The sequence below is a fragment of the Myotis brandtii genome, unplaced genomic scaffold, assembly GCF_000412655.1.
Source record: "Myotis brandtii unplaced genomic scaffold, ASM41265v1 scaffold115, whole genome shotgun sequence".
Classification (NCBI taxonomy): Eukaryota; Metazoa; Chordata; class Mammalia; order Chiroptera; family Vespertilionidae; genus Myotis; species Myotis brandtii.
Genome location: NW_005353967.1, coordinates 17,392,473 through 17,408,390, shown reverse-complemented (window position 1 = coordinate 17,408,390; position 15,918 = coordinate 17,392,473). Strand labels below are relative to the sequence as shown.

The 15,918-nt window shown below is 39.0% G+C and overlaps 1 pseudogene; it reads right to left on the bottom strand.

Annotated features, from left to right (window-relative positions):
* Positions 1-1,742: 1,742 nt before the first annotated feature.
* On the bottom strand, positions 1,743-2,851 carry LOC102264066 (annotated as a pseudogene).
* Positions 2,852-15,918: the final 13,067 nt, after the last annotated feature.

Below are 15,918 nucleotides of genomic sequence, written 5' to 3'. Positions count from 1 at the left end.
TCACAGAGATGGGCCTGGTAGGTGTTGTGGCTGACAATTCCAGCTGAGGTCCTGGCCAACAGCCAACATCAACCACCATACAAGTGTGAGTAAAGCTGCCTCCAAATGATACCAGTCCCAGCCATTCAATCACTCCTAGTTTTTCCAGCTGGTGCATCAGATAACATAAAGGAGTGACAAGCTAACTTTGTAGGGCCCTATGTGAATTTTTGATCCACAGCATCTATGAGCATAATAAAACACATGCTTTATACTATTAGTTTGTTCTGTGGCAACAGATAATTAGAAAAGATTTTGGTACTGTGAGTCAATTATCTATAGCTGTGTGATTAATAATATACTTTATTGGCTAAAGCAACAACAGTAATTTTCTTTTTCTCTCCTATTTCTGGAGATCAAAAATGTGAGAAGTACCCAGCTGGGTAGTTGTGGCTCCGGGTCTCCCATGCAGCTATAGTCAGTTGAAGGCTGGAGCTAGAAGACCATCAGGGCTGAAGCAGCTGGTGGCTGGCCAGGCACCTCTCTTTCTTATGAGGTTTCAAGGGCTGTCTGTGTGGTCTCTCTACCTTTAGGCTGGTTTGGGCTTCATTGCATCATGGCAGCCTCAGGGTGATAAAATTCTTACAAAGTGGTTCAAGGCTCCAGTGTAACTGTTCCAATGAACCAGGTAACAGCTATATTGCCTTTTTGACCCCGCTTCCTAAGTCACATAGCATCATTTCTACTACATTCTATGGTTAACTGGTCACTAAGTTCAGCTTAGATTTAAGGAATGGGGAGACTTAGACCCCACCTTTCAAAGATAGAAGTTTCAAAGAATTTGCCAATGTCTCTTAAACCACCACAGTTTAGTTCTGGACCAAAACTCATTCCTATTCTAATGAGCTATGCTCAGGGTTGGTGAGACCATCAGTGCACCTACAGCTGCTCCTTAGAGATGTCTCCCATAGAAAAAGCTATTTTGGCCTATTCAGAGCACTACACCCTTCCCTCCCAGCACCCAGGATCCTTCCTCTTTTCTATGCCCTACACCTTCTACATCCTATTGAGTTCATCTACTGAACATTTCTTAAACTTCTCTTCACTAGAAGTTAATAAATATTCTTTTTTTAAATAATGGCTTTAATTGTCATTTTAAGTATAAGATAGAGGAAAGTGTGCTTTAATTAAATATACATTATACCAGTGATGCTGGCAAGGTTGAAAGTTACTCCTAATGTTGATAGCTATAAAAACTAGTTTGTACATGACAAGACAATGAGAGAAATAAGCAATCCCTTTGAAACGAAGTCTTAAAAAAAATGTTCACAGTGATTTGTATCAAAAGTATGCATTTTATGACAATAACATGTACAGACTGAGCACCCTAAGGCTCTCTTTATATCCTAAAGAAAACGAGCATTTACATTATTCATGGGTTTTACTGAATTGAAAAAAGAAAGTCAACTGTACAGTTACCCCTTAGACAGGATAAACTGTCTGGGGGTGCACAGCTTTAACACCATCATTAAATTTGTTTGCAAAAGGAAGAGAGAATTTAAAAACAAAATATTTTTTCTTGGGAGTGAAGTCTTTCATTTGCTGTTATAACCAGCAAATGCCATTCATTAGCTGAAAAAATGGAAAGGAGGGCCCCACAAACACACTGTTTGAGCAAGCTGACCAATATACATTACAGTTTTTAAAATGAAGGTTATATACTCTATGTTACAAGTCCCAACTAGGCAGTGTCAAAGCGATATCTATTTCTTTGCTTGCTTTGTGATCACACCCCTTGGAGGTGTTCCGGGTCTCGTGGCACTCGGCTTCTTTTTCTCTGCAGGCTTTAAAGTCTGAAGAGCACATTAGTGTTTCGTCCACACTCATCACGGCACCTGCATTGTCAAACTCTCCACAATAATTGGGTGCAGAAAACAGAGTGGCCAACTGCCTCTTTGCAAAAAAACTCGTATTCATCTTCAACCACCTGATGGGCTCTACATATAAGATCCAAATCATGCTTATGGAGAAATTTTGCAACCACTTCTGCACCAAATGTTGAAGGACACTCCTCTGTCATTTTCACTCCAGCCTAAGACATCTTTATCGGGGTCAGACCACAAAAGATCACAAAGAAGACCTTGATCTGGTACATCAATTGGTGCCATAATTGGCCGAATCTGCTCCATAGATTGAAGATCTGGTGATAAACCTCCATGACAGCAAAATATTTCCTCATCCATGATGGCTGCTATCGGCAAATAGTTAAAGCAGTCTGTGAAAGTTTTCCATAGTTTGTTATATCTTCTTTTACACTCATCATAAAATCCTTAAATTTTATTGATGCTGGCACATTTGTGGTTTCCTCTGAGAAGAAAAAAATTCTCGGGATATTTGATTTTTATGCCAGTAAGAGGCAGATAGTCTCCAGTGACTGCTTCCCCCTGTCCACATAGTCCCCAAGAAACAGGTAGTTGTTTTCTGGTGGGAAACCACTGTACTCAAAGTGTCGAAGCAAATCATAGTATTGCCCATGGATATCACCACATATTTTGAGTGGTGCTTCAAGTTCTAGTAGGATAGGCTGGCTGAGAAAGATCTCTCGAGATTTTAAGCACAGTCCTCTGATTTCATTCTCCTGTAGCTGGACATTCTTACCAGGCTTGGATCCTCTTACCTCCAGCAGCCGTTGGATGATAGTGTCGACTTGAGTTTATCCATACCTGCCATCGCCTTCCCACCGCCGACCCTCCCGCAGGGGCTCTCGCCCAAGGCTCACGCCTCCTTTCCCACTCCACCAGCACAGAGGCGGTGGTGGCAACAGCCGCAGCGGCGGGTCACTCCCAACCGCCCCGATCCCTGCTTCCAACTCTCTCTCTCCGCGGCGGGTCACTCCCAACCGCCCCGATCCCTGCTTCCTCCTCTCTCTCTCATACTTGTCATAAGTATGTAAATAGAGAGTTTCAGATGGTCATTTATTTTTACTCTGCTCTCAAATAAAAATTGTTACCCTTTTGTAAGGTCAAACTGTCCAATGATAAATATCAAAGCACTCTGATTACAATGAAGAAAAAGTAAATATTTATAACAACAATTTTTATTTGAGAACAGAGTAAAAATAAATGACCATCTGAAATTCTCTATTTACATACTTATGACAAGCAGTATCCACAAATTTGTATTCTGCATTTTCTCTTAGTATTATAAGTGTTTTGTTATTATTATAATCTCTTACATCATGTGTTTCCTCTTTATATCCAATAACAAAAAAAATAGTCAAATAAAGAGAAAAATTGAAATATTAATAACTTTAATGATGTCCATTTTTCCTCATCACTTTACTATTAATAGCAAAACATTTTATTTCTTTTTTATTTCTTTTAAACATTTTATTTTTAAGTTGAATTAGCCAGCAAACTAATTTGCCTAATTATAACTCTATTAACCACTTTTTTTTTTCAGGTTTTTTTTCTTAATTTAAAATGCAATACATAAATTTGTGAGAAAACTTGGTGGATTGAATATAATTATTATATTCAACTAGAGGCCCAGTGCACAAAAATTTGTGCACTGGGGGGGTCCCTCAGCCCGGCCTATGCCCTCTTGCAGTCTGGGACCCCTCGGAGGATGTCCACCTGCTGACTTAGGCCCACTCCCTGGGGGATCAGGCCCAAGCTGGCAGTCAGACATCCCTCTGGCAGCCCGGGAACCCTCGGGGGGATGTCCACTTAGGCCCCACAAACACACTATTTGAGCAAGCTGACCAATATACATTATAGGTTTTAAAATGAAGGTTATATACTATATCTTACAAGTCCCAACCAGGCAGTGTCAAAGCGATATCTATTTCTTTGCTTGCTTTGTGATCACACCCCTTGGAGGTGTTCCGGGTCTCGTGGCACTCGGCTTCTTTTTCTCTGCCGGCTTTAAAGTCTGAAAAGAGCACATTAGTGTTTCGTCCACACTCATCACGGCACCTGCATTGCCAAACTCTCCACAATAATTGGGTGCAGAAAACAGAGTGACCAACTGCCTCTTTGCAAAAAAATTCGTATTCATCTTCAACCACCTGATGGGGCCTGGGTGAGGGGCTGAGGGCCATTTTCAGGCTGGCCAACCTCCCCAGCGACGGAAGCTCCCAGCCTCTCCTTTTTGTCTTTTTATTTTTTTATTCTGGGATTTATTTACCTTCTATAATTGAAACTTTGTTGCTTTGAGTGGAGCTCAGAGCCGCCCGGGGCAGGCAAAAGGAAAGCCTCCTGCTCACTCCAGCTCCGTGGCCACAGCTGGCTGAAAGCAGGTATCTGGGGTTTATTTAGCTTCTATAATTGAAACTGTTGCTTTGAGTGGAGGCCACAGCAGGCCTGGGAAGCTTGGCTTCCTCCATCATTGGGGGAACCAAGCCTCCTGCTTGCTCCAGCTCCGTAGCTGCTGGCTGCCATCTTGGTTGGGTTAATTTGCATATAGTTGCTCTGATTGGCTGGTGGGCATGGCTTAAGGCATAGCGAAGGTACGGTCAATTTGCATGTTTGTCTTTTATTAGTGTAGCTTTCTGCCTCCTGAAATCCCACTAAAATGAGAAGAAAATAAATGAATATCTATAAATTCACAAGAATATAAAAACCAAATGAACTAATTATAGCATATGAGAGATGTCAACAAAATCTGGAAAGTGGAAAACAATACATGAGAAGTAGCTTAATAGGCCAGAGGAAGATGAAGCCTGAATCTTAATGCAAAGTCCAACAAGACGTATGCTAATTATGTGTCAAAAACTTGATAAGTTACAGAACCTTGGGACTTCTCAAGAATTGAATAAACCAGATATCACTGAGTCCAACAGTTTAGTTTGGGCTGGGAGTAAGAAGATTGGTTGAAAGTTTTTATGTGCCGAAAGCATTCTCCCCGCTAATTCAGACAGGCATGAAGAAGAGCAGAAGATCAGGGATCAGAAGATCAGAAAATTGAGAGACTCTGACTTGGCTAAGACCAGTTACAACTGAGTGCAGGGATGAGGTAGCTTATTTAAAAAATAAGTTTGCTAAAATGTCACTACTACCCAAAACAATCTATAGATTTGATGCAATTCCACTAATTTATTTTTGCAAAAAAAAAAAAAGTCTATCCTAAAATCTATATGAGATCTCAAGGATTCTGAATAGCCAAAACAATCTAGAAAAAGAAGAATAAAGTTGAAAGTTTCATACTTCCAGAACTCAAAGCTTATTACAAAGCCACAGTAAGCAAAGTGGTGTGGTACTGGCATAAAGGCAGATAAATGTAACAAAATAGAGAGCTCAGAAGTAAACCCTCACATATATGGGCAAGTGACTTTTGATCAGGGTACCAAGATAATCTTTTCAAGAAATGGTGCTGGGAAAACTGGATTCTACATGCAAAAGAACAAATGTGCACCTTTACACCACATTTAAAAATTAGTTCAAAATAGATCAAAGACCTAAATGTAAAACCTAAAACTACAAAACTCTTAGAAGAAAATATAGGGGGGGAAGGTTTCATGACATTGAACTTGGCAAGGACTTTTTTGATGTGATAGCAAAAGCACAGGCAATAAAAGCAAAAACAGTGAGATTATATCAAAATTAAAAACTTAATCACATCAAAGGGCACTATCAACAAAGTGAAAAGGCAACCTGCAGAATGGGAAAGATCATTAACAAATCATATATCTGATAAAGAATTAATATCCAGTCCTAGCTGGTTTGGCTCAGTGCATAAAGCAGACTGCAGGGTCCCGGATTTGATTCGGTTAAGGGCACATACCTTGGTTGCAGGCTTGGTCTCTGGCCTGGTCGAGGCCATGCAGCAGGTAACCAATCAGTGTATCTCTTTCATATCAATGTTTCTCTCTCTCTCTGTCCCCCTCCCTTCCACTCTCTCTAAAAAAAAAACCCAATGGGAAAAATATCCTCGGTGAGGATTAACGAAAAACAAACAAAAGAATTAATATCCAGACTAAATAAAGAACTTCTACAATTCAACAACAAAACACACACACAAATAACCTAATTAAAAATGGGTTAAGGACTTGAATAGATAGTTCTCCAAAGAAAATATACAAAATGCCAACAGATACATAAAAAGATGCTCAACATCACTAACCATCAGGAGAATGCAAATGAAAACCACAATGAGATATCGCCTCACAACAATTAGTATGGCTGCTATAAAAAAAAATCACAACAATAGAAAGTAATGTGTTGACTAGGATGTAAAGAAATTGGAACCCTTGTACACTGCTGGTGAAAATGTAAAAGAATGCAGCCACTATAGAAAATAATATGATGGTTCCTCAAAAAAAAACTAAAAATAGAAATACCATGTATGCAAAATTCCACTTCTGGATATGAATCCAAAGGAATTGAAAGCAGGGTCTCAAAGAGATATTTATACACCTACGTTCATAACGGCATTATTCACAATAGCCAAAAGATAGAAGCAACCCAAATAAACATTGATGGATAAATGAATAAACAAAATATAGTATATATACATGCAATGAAACATTATTCAGCCCTAAAAAGAAAGGAAATTCTCATATATGCTACAACATGGATGAACCTTGAGGACATTATGCTGAGACAAATATTGTATATATAATTGCACTTACATGATGTGTCTAGAGTAGTCAAACTCATAGAAACAGAAAGTAGGGTGGTGGTTGTCAGGGGCTGGGGGAGGAGAAAATGGGGAATTTCAAGGTATGAAAAAGTTCCGGAGATTGATCATACAACAACATAAATGTACTTAGCACTACTGAACTGTACTTTAGAAGTAGTTAAGATGATAAATTTCATGCTCTGTGATTTAACCACAATTTAAAAAATGATTAATGGAAATGTAATTATAATGCACTACATAGCTTAGCTGTGGACAACATGTACAAACATATTCATAATAATACAGCATTCATTATTTAGACAAAAATTGTGATATAACACCATTTGCAAAATAACAGAAGCTTAGCATGGAGGAGGATGGAAATAGTTCAAGAGAACCAAATTTTCAATGGTAGGTGTCAATAGATAAAAGTCTAAATTTGAAAGAATAGTAAAGTAGCATAAACATGCTTTTCAGAAACAGAGGACAAACATCTGGGGTGGTATTATGGTGTTTGTTCTCAGCTCTATATTTCATCCTCCATCTACTTTCTTCTGTCTAATAATGGAGGTATCTGATCTCTGTAGGCATCATTCTTCAAGCTGCCAGGTTTGATCCCTGGTAGGGGCACGTATGAGGTAACCGATCAATGTTTTTCCCTCGCATTGATACATTGATGTTTCTCTCTCTCTCTTTCTCTCTTTCTCTCTCTCTCAAATTAAAATTTCAAAAATCAATATTTCTCTTTCTCTCTCTCTCTCATATTAAAAATTTCAAAAATCAATATTTCTCTTTCTCTCTCTCTCAAAATGATAATAACAGTAATAATAATTATAACATCAGTTCCACAATTCTCAAGTCTTCAGATTTGGATTTACACTACCAGTTTTCCTGGTTCTCCAGCTTGCATATGGCAGATCCTGGAACTTCTCGGCTTCTGTAATCACTAACCATGTAAGCAATTCCTATAATAAATCTCCTCTTATAGATATTCTATTGGCTCTGTGTTTTTCTGGAGAACCTAAGACAACATATACCTGACAAAGTATTTGTATCCAAAATACTATATAAGATCTCTTCAACTTAATTACAAGAAGAAGACAAATAACTCAAGTAAAAATTGACAAATGCATAATAAGCACATGAAATAATGCTCAACATTATTGGTCATATGGGAAATGCAAACTCAAACTACATTGAGATTTACTGTACTCCCACTAGAAGAGTTAAAATTTTAAATATTGACAATACTAAATATTGGAGAGAATGTGGAGCAACTAAAATTCTATTCATTGCTGGTGGAAATGCAAAATCAATCAATCACTTTGGAAAAGAGTGTAACAATCTCTTATAACGTTAAACCTATTCTTACCATAAGATTCAGCAATTCCACTTCTAGGCATTTACAAGAATGCAAATACTTGTACGAGAATGTTCATAGAAGCTCCATTCATAACAGACAAAAACTGGAAACAATCCAAATAGCAATACATGAACAAATAAACAAATTGATCCATTCCTACCCGTGTCATGGTGTTTTAACAACAATAGTTTGTAATATGTTTTAATACCTTGTCCGACAAGTTTTGAGAAATTTTGGTGAATTTCTACATGTTTTTCTTCCAAGTTAACTTTAGAACATTCTTTTCAATCTGCCCCCAACCCAAAACTCTGGTAAGTCCTAATTTAAGGGGAAAAAACATTATATAAGATTAAATCTACCCACCCAAGGATAAGGCATCATTGTCACTTATTCAAGGGCACCTCAGGAAATGGAATTGCTGTTATTGGATATCTGCTAACCTATACCACAGCTCACTACCAATATCTCACCTAGGATACTTCGGTTTTTCTATTAAAAGCATTGTATTGCTGAGTTTGGGGCTATGGAGATCAGAAATTTGCTGTAATCATAACAGTTCAGCATGTGCCCAGGACCAGTTCTTCACAGACATGATCAGAATTAGAGAGCAGGATATTTGTTACCTTAATTGAATTCAGTTTGACTTAACCCAATAATCATGTATTTTGTCAGACAAGGTGCTAATTTCTGTAAGGACTCAAAAATGAACAAGTTGTGAGCCCTGTTGTCAAGGATTTTTAACTCTGTGATGGTGGCAACTATAAACCAAAAAAGCTTCATGGGAGGCAAACTGTCCTAAGGGTGCAGAAGAGAGACTTCCTATTTGGGTAAGAAAAAAAAGCAACATGACAAAGTCAAAACCTTAACATTCTGTATAAAAATACTGATTCAACTTCTTGTATCTTTTTTCTAGAAAACCCTGAGGCCTAGAAATTTGCTGAACTTGGTGCTTTGGTGATTAAGTCCAATTTGCTTCACTGCTCTTCCAACTGCAAGGTTTAAAACATCCTGAGCTTGTATTTTGTTTTTCAATCATACTTCTCACATTACCTGCTTAGGTGGTCATTCCCTTTCAGCTAAGAATAGAATTTGCCAAAGAAATTTTAACAGAAAAATTAATGCAGGAATGAATGGTGGGGCAACTCTCCATTTAATATTTTATTGTTAATTATAAATTTACTGCATAATTTCAGTTCCCAGGGAAGCTTAAATTTGATTCTAATTATCAAAGACAAGTGATGTGTATCAGAAGCAGCTGCTCCAGAAAGAATTTTTTGCTAACAGTCATTTCCAAATTACACACAAACACGAATGCATTCAGCTTCATATGTTTCCCTTTCAACCTTGACATATGTGGGTTTGTAATTTTTTCACATACAGTATAAAGAAAATCCAGTTAATATCTCAAGATTTTATTATGCCTATTTACTTCATTTTTTTCCAATTCTATGAATACCAAAATAACCCAGCTAAAATCAATTGTTAAAATGTAGGGTGGTAAGGAAGGAGGGAGTGAGGGACAGAATGGTTGAAGGAGGAAAGAAGAGAGGAAAGAACAAAAGATAAAAGGAAAGATGGAAATGATAAAAAAGATGGCCAGAATGAAGTTCAGAAAGAGAGTAGACTACTGGAAGAGTACAGAATAAAGAGAAAAATATGATTCCCTGTGCTGTTTCCACATTATAACAACACATCCTGGCTTAACAGTGAAGTGGAAGCTAAAATGTTGAAACTCAGAGTTAGACACTCCAGGGTCATTCCTGACTTCCTGTCCCCTACTAATGTGAAGCTGTGAACAAATTATTTTCTAAGTCTTTGATTCCCCAGCTATAAAATGAGATTAATAATAATACCTACTACCAAAGGTTGACATCAGAGATGAAAATAAGAACTGTAATGTGATATCATATCATACCCATCAGATAAGCAAAAACATTCACATCCAATAGTAACAAATATTGTAGAAAAGGTCAAGAAATAAGATTCTAATGCACAGTTGGTGGGAATATAAAGAAGCAATTTAACAATAGAAAAAGTTAGAAATGCACATACTCTGACTCAGCTACTCCTGCCCTAGAAAAACTCCTACACTTACACATGTGAACAAAGAGACACACACACAAATGTTTACCACTGTGTTATTTGTAATTGTCCAAAATGGAAAAATTCAACAGAAAAAAATGGGTAAATCATAGTCATATAGTAGTAGAAAGGAAAGATGTAGAGTCATGTGTATCAATGTAGATGACTCACCTACACTTAGTGTTAAGTAAGAAAAAAGGATCAAGTTTCAGGTTTCAGAATGGCAAGGCAAAATCGCAATGGAACTAGAAGAGGAATGTACTTTACCCTGGGAGCCTGAACTTAAGCTGGATACCATAACTAATGTGTGCTTGGTTGCACATAAATTTTCTTATATTAGATGAGGCATTAAAAAAATCTGGATTCATGAAAATCTGTGTGTGATGTAGGGTTAGGGAAGTGAGCCTCTAAGTGGTAGAATGTGGTTCACATTTGATCTTTCTGCCTATCCAGCATCCTTACCCTTCTGTGTGTTAACCACACTTTTTGTTTCTGTCTATTATATTCCCCATGACCAGTGGTTAGGCATATAATCCAATCTAGGTAAATCAGGCACCCTCTCTTTCCTGAAAATTTAAATCTTGGATGGAAGTACAAAAAGATGAAAGTGATGCTAGGTACCCCAAAGAGCTCATGACTGACCTGGTCATAAAAGGGGTAGCAACTTAAAATCACCATAACTGACACTTATCCCGGATCTGGATTTGCCAGCCTTGCCTGCTACACTGCTAGTTGAACCACTCATGATCTTATTGAATGGCTTCTTCAACATATGGTGTCCCATAAAATGTTTCTGAGAATGCCTTGAATTACCTTCTAGAAAAGGCAGGTCAGGGACATTGACCTTCCTCGTTCCCTTCCTGGGCGGTCACTGCAGGAGGAGATGACCCTTGTTGTCTAATAACCCACATAGGGATGTTACAGTGTTCACATATTAACAACAGGGATGTGGTGGGAACTAGGGTCCCCACTTCTACCTCCTTCCTCCCGCACAAGGGGAAAGACCTCATTGATGGGCCTGAGTTGGGACAGAGCAGGAGTTGGAGTGTCAGTGTTTGCTTCTTTCCTAATTCTTCCCCTGCTCCCTCCTCCACCCACTCCCCTCTTTCTTCAACCCTTTCCTCTGCTATTTCTGTTCCACAGTCATCACCCAGAGTCCCCCTTGGGATCTACCACAACGCCCCATAGAAACTGCCAAGTCTCAGCCACCATCATTTCCCTCCGAATGCTGCAGATTCCACCACTCCAAATGTTCAATGCCAGAGTTTCTATTGTCTCCATTTTGACTGCTCCTCTGAGGGGAGGGTGGGTTCTGTTGGTTCTGGGATGGGGGAGGATAAAGTGAGCAGTGGAAGGACAACTACTCTGGGTTCTATCTAGAACATTCCCTCTTAAAGGCTCTAAAACATTAAACACATTTTGTCACCATAAGGATTTTCACCCTCAAACCCACATGATAAATTCATAGCATAACTTTGATGTTATTTCACATAAAATAACATGTTATTTTTTTATATCATAGCCTTATTATGGTAAAAACAAACAAACATTTGATCTTTCTTGTGCTGGGTTACATGACAAAGCATTGTACATTAACCGACAATTTTGTTGTGCCGACAATCTTTGTCTCTACTTGATTTCCCCCCTTAACTATGGGAGGTAGATGTTGAGTTTAATTTGCTCACTGCACATGTTATGAAAATATAACTAGCCATGATTTTTTGTTGAGCCCTTATAAATGTCTAATTTGGTAAAATGGTAAACAATGGTACCGGAAAGCTTCCAGATAAACTGAATATTCACAACTTTATCATGGGTTATCATTTAAGAAATCATTTGGATGAGCTGCCACTCACTATTTTCACATTTGCCAATGAGGAGTTGTTGTTCTCTGCCATTTTACACATCCTCAGTGTCCTATTTTTCTTTCACCAAATAGATCTCTGTACCCTGAATTCAACAATTCCAGATTATACTCTTTCTGCCCATCAAGTAACTATGTGCCCTGAATTCCAGATCAAGGAACTATGGCTGGGAACTCCTGACAATACTGTCATCATATTTTTCAGTTTATGAACAATAGCATTGTCTTGGTCAAGAGATGCTGTAGACAAGATATATAGAAAAGAATAAAAAAGGCTGAGGTTTTTAGAGTAGATTCAGTGCATCATTTGGTGACAGCTGTTACTGTAAGAATTTGTTGTGCTACTCACAAATCTCCTCTCTAACCTGGTAACCTTATGAGTATATATAGTGCTTTGCATGTAAAAATACCATGGTGCTCTGTGATTTCAAAGTAGACAATCCTATATAATAAAAGCCCAGCGACTGAACGGCAGAACAACTGGTCAACCAGTCGCTATGATGCGCACTGACCACCAGGGGACAGACCCTCAATGCAGGATCTGCCCCCTGGTTGTCAGTGTGCTACCACAGTGGGAGTGTCGCTCAGCTGACCAGGATGAGTGGCTGCTCCTGCTGCGAACCCCGGGCCAACAGGCAGGAACCTGGGCTGTGATCATCACCTCCTCACCCCAGGCTCCTCCTCCTCACTCCCTGACACCTCCTCCGGACGCCTGCAGGCCGTGCAGAGCCTCTGCCGACGGGCTCTCGCAGAGCTGACCCTGGAGGCTGGGAGGCAGGTTCGTGGCCACCGTGGGACTGAAGCCTACTCTGCTGCCTCTCAGTGCTATTGTCCCTGGGCCAGGCCCTGACTGGGTCCCCTGGAGAGGCGAGTATTCTGGCTCCATGGAAGATGCAAGACCAGGAAGCAGCCACTCAGAGGGCAGGTCCACAGCCGCTAGGCTGACCTGGATGAGCTGCGCTCCCACAGCGGGCCGATCCCCACAGGCCACGCCCCCCACCAGTGCACAAATCCCGTGCACCGAGCCTCTAGTATCTCTATAATGGGAGTTTTGAGACACCGACATACTTATCAATACCCTCACCACCTTTGATTCTAATTGTGAAATGTAAATCTGATGATACTAATGGGAAGCGCACCTGTGGAAGCCAAGTATTCATCTGAAACAAAGCTGGTGCAACTGAGACCTTTCTGTCTGGGCTACAGAGACTAGCAGGAGGAACACAGGAGTCTTTTTGTAGGGTCCTATTTTGATTACTTCAAACTAGACTAAACTTATAAATCACTAAAGAATGGGCTGACCAACACAAAACACTTTTGACGAGTACTGATCAGATATATTGTAGGACACCCCTTTATTAGTCTGATGTTTTTCTCATGAATAAACTTTTGGGGAGGAATATTACAGAGATAAAATGCCATTCTCATCACATCATATCAAGGGACATGATTTATGAGCATTGATGTTGACCTGGATCACCTGACTGAAGTAGTATTTGTCAGGTTTCTCCCCTGTAAAATTACTCTTTTCCCCACTACTTTCCATACTGTACTCTGGAAATCAGTGTAGCCCACTGACTTTAAGGAGTGGGATGTTATATTCACCCTCCTTTACAACAAAATGTCTACATAAATTATTTGGAATTCTTCTGCATGGGAGATACTTTCCAGGGTACATGTGTAATAATATCAGAATATTAATCTATACCCCCATGAGACACAACTTTATCAACTAGAGTACAGTGTTTATATACAGTTCCTTTTGACTTTGGTCTTACAGATGCCTCTCACTACCAAAGTCACTTATGCCTATACTCTTGAGTGAGATTGTTTAAAACATTTGTAAACATTTAGATTCTCTCATCACAGTTTGCATTTCATGCATAGATCCCTTGACCTTCTACATAATTTTTTAAAATCTCATACATTAAGGTGTACTCTTTGTGTTATAAAGTTCTATGGGTTTTGACAAATGCATAATGTCATATATCCACTATTACAGTAAGACACAGAATAGTTTCACCATCCTAAAATCATCCTAAAATGTATGCAACCACTGATCTTTTTATTATCTCTTTTTCTTTAAAAAACCATTAACAACCAGAGAACTTGTATGCATATATGCATAACCCGTGGATGCAGACAATGGGGTGGTGAGGACCTGGGGGAGGAGGGAGGATGGGAGCGGGCTGGAAGAGGTTAATGGGGGGAAAAGGAGGGCCTATGAAATACTTTCCACAAAAAAGATTTTATTTTTTAAAAAACATTATTATACTAGGAGTTGTTTCTTTCTAAAAGATCACACAGTTGGAATCATACAGTATGTAGCTTTTTTACTTGACAATATTTAAGTTTCCTCTGTGTCTTATTATAGCTTAATAGCTCACTTCCTTTCATCGCTGAATGATATCCCATTATATAAATGTTCCATAGTTGCTTTATCCATTCACCTATTGGAGGACATCTTAGTTGTACACAGCTTTTGGAGATTATGAATAAAGCTGTTAAAAACATGTGTGTGCAGGTTTTCATATGGATATAAGTTTTCAACTCATTTGAGTAAATGCCTAAGAATGATATCTAGATCACATGACAAAAATTCTTTTAGCTTTGTAATAAACTGCTTTCCAAAATGGCTGCACCATATTGCATTCCTACCAATCATAAATAATAGTTCCAATAACAGGTGTGTTTTTTTAACTTCAAGAACAAGAAAGCCTGTTAAGTGAATCTCATTGCTACAGAACCACTCTGTTATGAGTATTAGGTAGACATTCAGTTTCCATGGTTTATGCCTTCTTGAAGGAGAACCATGAATTTCTATAACTCTGTGGAGACAGCACTTATGTTTGAGGGAAAAGAAAAGTATAATTATTTTCCTCCCGGGCACAGCTAATAACTTTTGGTCATAAAAGCATACACTGGCCAGCTTCTAATTGTAAAGACCACTGGATGAATTGAGCAAATAAGTCTATATTTAATCGCATGCGTACCAACATTTCACCAAGAATGGAGGGGATATACACTAACATCACCATTTACATTAAGTAATTTCAGGAATTATAAAGACTAAGTAATTGTCTTCAGAAGACTAAATGCAAGACAAGCAGAGAAGAATGTTACAATTATGAACCCTTTACCCCAGCTCTGGATTCAAAATCTGCCTTTGCTGCCTACTAACCATGTGCCACTAGGCAAGTTTCTTAATCTCACTGGGCCCTGATTTCCCAAATGTAAAATGAGAATAACAATAATAATACTCTTCTCATAGTGTAGTTGGATTCAACCAGTATATAATGGTTATCAATACCCAGGCCCCTTGCCTCAATTCAGGACAATTCTGAAGGGTCATCTGGCTCCTGAGCTTGAGGTACAATTGACAGAATCTTCTGCTGTAGTAGGATCTTAATTCAACTTCTCCCTCTGCCCAATCCTGTCTCCCTCATTTCCTTGTAAGTGTCATTCTTGAGAGCTCTTCCTCATAAACTTTCTGCACACAAATCTCCTTCTAGGTAAATCTGACCTAAGACAGGTAGCATCACCATCACAACTACTATTGTGACTGCTGTTGTTCATTCCAAAGCCCCAGGTCCATGGCTGTATGTGTGCTGCAGCAATACATCCCTCAGTCCTCATTGAAGGAGCACTTATTCCCCATGGCCAGAGTGGTCCTCCCACTCCCTAAAGTGATGACCCACCTGAATGATTCAATCTTGTCTTAACTATTGCTCATCCTTCACATAGCTAGTAATGGTGGAGGAGGATGAGCCAGGATGAGCAAAGAGAGCAGAAAAGATTTTCATCTGATGAAAGTCCCCCAGTGCAGCCTAGGCTACATCAATAGAATAGAACCAAAGTGAGATTTGAAGAAAGTTTAATGGCAGAAGGCAATCAATGAAATAAGTCCCTTATTTGTAAAGCAAAAATGACTGGAAGTTATTCAAATAGAGATTTAATAATGAACTATGGAAGGATGGGATTTTCAGAGCTGTGTTGATTTGCACACAGG